The sequence below is a fragment of the Eulemur rufifrons genome, unplaced genomic scaffold (assembly GCF_041146395.1).
Source record: "Eulemur rufifrons isolate Redbay unplaced genomic scaffold, OSU_ERuf_1 scaffold_420, whole genome shotgun sequence".
Classification (NCBI taxonomy): Eukaryota; Metazoa; Chordata; class Mammalia; order Primates; family Lemuridae; genus Eulemur; species Eulemur rufifrons.
The window spans coordinates 1-7,150 of NW_027183202.1; the positions used below are offsets into that span (position 1 = coordinate 1).

The following is a 7,150-nucleotide window of genomic DNA, read 5'->3' on the forward strand; positions in this document are numbered from 1 at the left end:
CGTCCCCCCCCACCCCCGGGCTGGGCGCGGGGAGAAGCGCGGTGGTCGTGGGGAGATGGGGCGAGCGAGGCGCCGCCGTTCGGCGGCGGCGGTCCCCGCGCGGAGCCGCCACGGTGGGGCGGCCGTCCGGCCGCCGCGGCCCTCTCATCCGCCGCGGTGGCGGAGGGGGTGGCCGTTCGGCCCGGACCCGGCCTGCCCCCCTCTTTCCCGAGAGTCGGGTGCGACCAGCAGGCCGGGTCGCCGGGTCGCCGGGTCGCCGGGTCGCCGGGTCGCCGGGTCGCCGGGTCGCCGGGTCGCCGGGTCGCCGGGTCGCCGGGTCGCCGGGTCGCCCAGCCGGGACCGCATGGTGCAAGGGGGCCGACCAGATGTCCCGTGACACTTAGTCTCTGCGCGGCCGGCCCCGCCGGCGCTATAAACGGGGATCGCCGCCAGAGGGCGCTGCGGTCGCGGGCTCCTCGACTCCCTCTCCCTAGTACCTCACTGGGTGTCCGAAGGCGGGACTACTTTTTTCTCCCGCCCACTGGCTCGCTAACGCCTCCGCCTCCGCCGGTGTCGTGCCGGGACCCCATGGTCCATGGGGTTGACCAGATGTCCCGTCGCACTTAGTCTCTGCGAAGCCGGCCCCGTCGACGCTATGGAGGGGCGTCGCCGCCAGAGGGCGCTGCGGTTGCGGGCTCCTCGACAACCTCTCCCTCGTACCTCAATACGTGTCCGAAGGTGGGATTTTTTATTTTTCTTTCCCCCTCCACCACCACCCCCCGCCCGCCGCCGCCTAGCCCGCCTCCGCCGCCTAGCCCGCCGCCGCCTAGCCCGCCTCCGCCGCCTAGCCCGCCGCCGCCTAGCCCGCCTCCGCCGCCTAGCCCGCCGCCGCCTAGCCCTCCTCCTCCTCCTCCTCCTCCTCCTCCTCCTCCTCCTCCTCCTCCTCCTCCTCCTCCTCCTCCTCCTCCTCCTCCTCCTCCTCCTCCTCCTCGACCTCCGCCGGTTTCGTGCTGGGATCCCATGGTCCTTGGGGTTGACCAGATGTCCCGTCGCACTTAGTCTCTGCGGGGCTGGCCCCATCGATGCTATGGGGGGGGATCACCGCCAGGGGGCGCTGCGGTTGCGGGCTTCTCGACTCCCTCTCCTTCCCCACCCCTCCGCTCGCCCGCTCCTCCTTTCTTTACTCCCTATCGCCCCGCCCCCTTTTTTCTCCACACACACGCAATTATCACGCTCACGAACTATCCCGGGACCTGGCGTGACTTTCATCGCAATCTCCCCCCCCCCCGGACACACACACATAGAGACACACCCTCCCGGCAGGGAGCACCCTGAGTGGTCGTGCAGATGTCGCTGCTGCATGCGGCCTCCGCATGGGTTCGCTGGTTGACCAGATGTCTGGTCCTTGGGTGGTTGACCAGATGTCTGGTCTGTGGTTGTCATCCTGACAGGGAGGCTTCGGGACGGATTTGGTCTCTCTGGCCTCGCTGCCCCTAGGGATCACCCTGCGATCGGTATTCTTCTCGCGCGGGGCGAGGGGGCGCTCCGGAGCATTCCTCTCCTCTCGGAGTTTCTGTCTGCAGTCTCTCGACTTGCTCTCACTCCCCTACCCTGCTGTGTGACTTTCTTTTTGGTCCTTTCATTTTATCTATTCTCTCTTTGCCTTTTCCTGCCCGCCTTTCCGCTCCCCCCCCCCCCCCGGATTCATGGTTTCACGTCACGCGGGTGACGTGCCGACACACCAGGAGGCCCTTCTCACACGTGCGCGTGAACACGCAATCAACACGTTTATGAACTAGAAAGGGATCTGGTGTGACTTTGCTATTATTTCCCCTCCCCTCCTCCCCGCGCTGAGAATGAGTTTCCCCGGGCTCGTGTGCCCGCCTGGGAATCGGCTGCAGACGCCATGGCCCCGGGTCGACCACATGTTGCCCTGGGGTCCACCAGATGTCTCTGGCGAATTGGGGCCCTAGGGTGCTTGTGACGGTGTGGTCACTAGGTGTCGCTCTGGGCTCAGTATTCTTCCTTCTCGCTGTGACTTTGGTCTCTTTTTTTCGAAATTTCTTTCTTTCTTCCTCTTTTGCCCTGTTTCCATTTTCCCTTCTTAATCTCTTTCTCTCTTTTTGTTGCTTTTTTTCCACGGCAGATGGGTGATGTGTGTGTGGAGGAAACGCGGCGTCAGGGAGAAGACACATCTCACACGTGCTCGGGAACACCCGATCGTCACGCTTCTGAGTACCGACCGATGGATCTGGTCCCGAATTTTTTAATAGTTTTCTCCTCTCTCTCTCTCTCTCTCTCTCTCTCTCTCTCTCTCTCTCTCCCCCCCCCTTCCTTCTCTTTCCTTTCTCTCCCTTCCTTTCTTTCTTTCTCTCGCTCTCTCGCTCTCGCTCTTCTTTTCTTTCTGACAGAGTCTCTCGTTCTGTTGCCCTGGCTAGAGTGCCATGGCGTCAGCCTAGCTCACAGCAATCTCAAACTCCTGGGCTCAAGCGATCAGACTGCCTCAGCCTCCCGAGTAGCTGGGATTACAGGCATGTGCCAGCATGCCCAGCTAATTGGATATACGTGTGTGTGTGTGTGTGTGTGTGTGTGTATATATATATATATATTTTTTTTTTTTTTTTTTTGAAACAGAGTCTCACTCTGTTGCCCAGACTAGAGTGCCGTGGCGTCAGCCTAGCTCACAGCAACCTCAAACTCCTGGGCTCAAGCGATCCTACTGCCCCAGCCTCCCGAGTACCTGGGACTACAGGCATGCGCCACCGTGCCCGGCTAATATTTTTCTGTATATATTTTTAGATACTGTTTCTGTATATATTTTTAGATATATAGTTTCTTTCTATTTTTAGTAGAGATGGGGGTCTCGCTCTTGCTCAGGCTGGTCTCGAACTCCCGACCTTGAGCGATCCACCCGCCTCTACCTCCCAGAGTGCTAGGATTACAGGCGTGAGCCACCCCGCCTGGCGTGTACGTTCTGTATTCACAGCCAGACGGAAGGCAGGGAGAATGTTACCCTTTCAAAGCCCGCCCTGCTCGCCTCTCAGCCCACCGATGGCACTCTGAATCCCGTGGCATTCCTTCACTCAGCTGAATTCTTCAGCACCCGACCCCCCCCCCACCCCACCCCCGTGCCACGGGAGTTCGTTCTCATGGCAGAGCCATCGAGGCTGTTGCCACACGTGTTGTAGGTGCCTAGGCAGACTGTGCCCTGGCCCCGAGGAGGTACGGAACCGCCTATCGCCTCGGGAGGGAGGGACAAGATGTGTCCGTGTCCAAGGCGACGTCCTGTCGATCACGAGGAGGCCTGCAAAGGCTCGTATCTGCCAGGCATTGAGCCACATCACATGAAACACCGGTGTGTTCCTTCACTTAGGTGGTGTCGCGTGTTGATACTCACAGAGGATGATAAACCCACTCGCATGCCGGCTGAGCCCCCTGTGTCTCCTCCTCTATCCACTGAGGGAAAAAACCGCAACGAAAGGTAGAAAACCACAGGGGGGGGAAGACTGCCCGTCGCTCTCCCTATGTGACCGTCCGGAGTGCTCGTTCAGATGGGAGGAGGTGTGTTTGTGTGTGTGTGTGTGTTTCATTGATTTTGGTGCCATCTTTTCTCTGCAGCTGCGTCAGAGGACAGCGATTTTTCCGATTTTCACTCCGCTGAGTGAATTGCCTTTTGAAGAGAATGTCCACAGGAAGCCTACGGTCCTCCCGCGGGGGTGGCCCTCCTCTAGAAATGAATCTCGTTTCTTGAACGGAGGGGACTTGTTGACGCCATCATGCTTTCGGGACGACTTCTCAGACGCTAGCTTTGGACCGCAACATAGGTGCCCCCGACATTGCCTCAAGGGTTCCGTGGTGCCTCCTGTCAAGAGACCCCACCGACCGTCCCCAGCCTGCCCGCTCAAGGGAGCCGGGCCCCTTCTGATCTGTCCGCCCGCCGGTGAAGCTCCCTCCCGAGGGTCGGAAAGCCCACCTGTTTCCCAGTTCGGTTGAATGATGGGGCACCCGGGCAGGGCACTGGCACCGAGTGACTCCATTCTGAGTCTGTCTGCTCTGGGGGGCGGGGGCGGGGGCGGGGGCGGGGGCGGGGGCGGGTGGGGGGGCAGTTCCGTCTCGACCCGGTGGCCTCCTACCGACTGACTCGATGGGACGGACCATTCTCACTCAGGATCGTGTACCTTCTTGGCCTAGGCACATCCCGGCACTGAAAGCCACTTTTCGGGGACACTCTCCCACGTACAGATAGATGGCCTGCACGAGTGCTCTTCCTTTCTCGAAACACTGGAAATCTGTCCTCAATTTTACCTGACCTACCTGACGGTGTGTGATAAAGGAGCATAGAACCCTCAGCCACCCTCCACCTTCCCGCTGTCCCGAGAGACAGTGCCGAGCGTGAAATTCTATCCCTGACTCTCTGTGTCCACCGGAACGTGGCCTGACTGCAGTGACGTCAGCTACGTCAAGTCGTTCTCTGGGTAGGGAAAGAACTTAACCAGATAGGCCCTATCGGTCGCTTCTCTGTTCTGATAGTTTTGTGGCAGCCATTTCTTTCCCCCTCTCTTTTCTTTTTCTGTCTCTCTCCCCCACCCCCACCCCCAAATTCTTTCTACGAAGACGTTTAGGATGTCAGATTCTGGCCACATGCCCCCCCCTAGGCATACGGGGGCCAGCATAGACAAAGGTCTTCGGTACCAAGTGTTCATTCCACGGTGACAGATATTGCCACTCTTGTATTGACCAGGGCGAGATGGTGAGTGGGTCAACTCTGAAACTCCCTGTACTCTACTTCTCTCTTGGGTAGGTCCCTGCCCCAACCCTCCGGCTTCTAGCACACACCCAGGGGCACTCTCTCCTCTCTGGATAAAGTTCCAGATGATCCGATCCGCTCCGAGGAGGAAGGGGAGCTGGCCGGGCCACCCACTGTGCGCCCCACCCCCGTCAGTCATAGGGTCCGTTCTTTTCAGGATGACACCGGCAGCGGTTGCTGGGTGTCACCTAGCGGCCACTTTGATCAGACCTCGGGATCCGGAAAGTCAGGTGACGTTGGGAGTTTAAGAGCTGACTCCCGGGAGGTGTGGAGGGCGGGGAGGAGAGCACGGTCCGGACGGTCCCACCCTCTTCTTCCCGGGCCCGCAGCTCTGGGCCCGCCCGGGGCAGCCCTAGCCTCTAGCGGGTCTCCGCCCACCCGCCCTGTTGTCTGCGGGAGGCGCCCCTCCTCCCGCTCTCTGCCTCCTCCCGGGACCGTAGGCCTCTGCCCGTCGTCTTTTTTATTTTTATTTTTTCCCTTTTGTTTGTTTCTCTTTTATCTTGTGTTTTAGGCTTATCGAATATCATATCGTATAAAAACTTAAATCACAGAATGAATTATATTAAGTAACAAGATGTGGCTTTTTATCCTACGCCGAGAACGATGAATTTTTCTCTTCGTGTCCATTTTCCTGTCCTGGAAGAAATACAAAGTTGCTCGTGATACTTCCCCATCATCTTCCAGTTTCCCCGACTGTCAACACGATGTATTCGATCGTATATCTTTGTGTGTGCACGTGGGCGCCTGTACCTATTTCTTTTCGGCATCAGTCTCAGGTCTTTTGGCACCTAGGGGGGAAAAAGGAGAAACCAATAAAGGACAGAAAGACGTTCTGTCGTTTTACGCTCCCCACCACCACCACCACCACCACCACCACTTTTGGGAGCTTGTAGTCTGGCCTATGTCCCCAAGGCAGGTTAAATCTTTTCTTAAAACTCCCAAGTGGTCCCCTGCCCCGCCCCCCCCCCCCCAGGTGGGCGGCCGGCAGAGTTCACAGGCTTTGTTTTTGGCAGAGCCTGGACGATTGAAATAATTAACCACAATCAACGCTAAAGCTGAGAACCCCTCCCCCCCTCATTAAAAGCTCTGTATTTCTGCCTAGCCCTATGTTCGGGGAAATTCGGAGGCTTGAGATGGGAAGGTCTACCCTATTTTCTCCTTTACCGGCAAAATAGACTCTCTCTTTCCTTCCTCCTCAAACAGCTTGTCCTCGTTATTCGGCCTCGTGGGCAAGTGGCCGAGCTTTCGGTAACACCAAGTCTTCTAAGTTGTGTTGTGTTATCGGTCTTGTTTTCTTTCTTTTCTTTTCTTTTCTTTTCTTTTTTTTTTTTTTGAGACAGGATTTCTTTCACTCTGTCCTCTCCCAGGCCGCCTTGGCCTGATTGTAGCTCACAGCAAGCTCCAAATCCAGGGCTTAAGTGATCCTCTCTGCCTCAGCCTTCTGAGTAGCTGGGACTATAGGCAAATGCTGCCACACCCGCCATAATTTTTCTTTTTTTTTTTTTTGTTGGTAGAGATGAGGTCTCATCGTGTTACCCAGGCTGGTCTCCAGCTGCTGGGCTCAAGTCACGCTCCCGTCTCTGCCTCCCAAGTTGCGGGGATCACGGGCATGAGCCACCATGGCCAGCCAGGTTATTTAAAGGTGATCGCTTTGCTATCCTGATACAAAACCCCAAATGTGCGAGTTTAAGGCACCAGACGGAGGGAGTCCCCACACTACATCGTCACGAACATTGAGGGTGGCTCACGAAACAGCTGGGATGTGGCCACACAGTAGTGATCGAGGAGATATATTCTAGTGGGATAGCAGAAATATAGAATGTCCTGAAGACACTAAATGTCGGAATGCCACAGCAGTCAATGGCTGACAAACTTCCATTCCATCGTGTCATGGTAGGCGGCTTACTTTTCTCCTGCTCCCTCGGTATGATTAAGGCCTGACGTAGAAAATGTCTACGTCTCATCCAAATCCATCGAGACGATGGAAGGGGGAACTGGGAGAGGAATAAAGAAAAACAAGAGGGGGAGAAGGAGGAAACTGCCTCCCCTGCCCCCATGCTACCCAATTAATAAATGAAGAATGGGCCGGGCGCGGTGGCTCACGCCTGTAATCCTAGCACTCTGGGAGGCCGAGGCGGGTGGATTGCTCAAGGTCAGGAGTTCGAGACCAGCCTGAGCGAGACCCCGTCTCTACTAAAAATAGAAAGACATTATATGGACACCTAAAAATCTATATAGAAAAATTAGCCGGGCATAGTGGCGCATGCCTGTAGTCCCAGCTACTCGGGAGGCTGAGGCAGTAGGATCGCTTAAGCCCAGGAGTTTGAGGTTGCTGTGAGCTACGCCACGGCACTCACTCTAGCC

The 7,150-nt window shown here is 57.1% G+C and overlaps 1 pseudogene; it reads right to left on the reverse strand.

The window, feature by feature from the left end:
• Positions 1 to 1,694: 1,694 nt before the first annotated feature.
• On the reverse strand, positions 1,695 to 1,786 carry LOC138380418 (small nucleolar RNA U13; annotated as a pseudogene).
• Between the last annotated feature and the right edge of the window lie 5,364 nt (positions 1,787 to 7,150).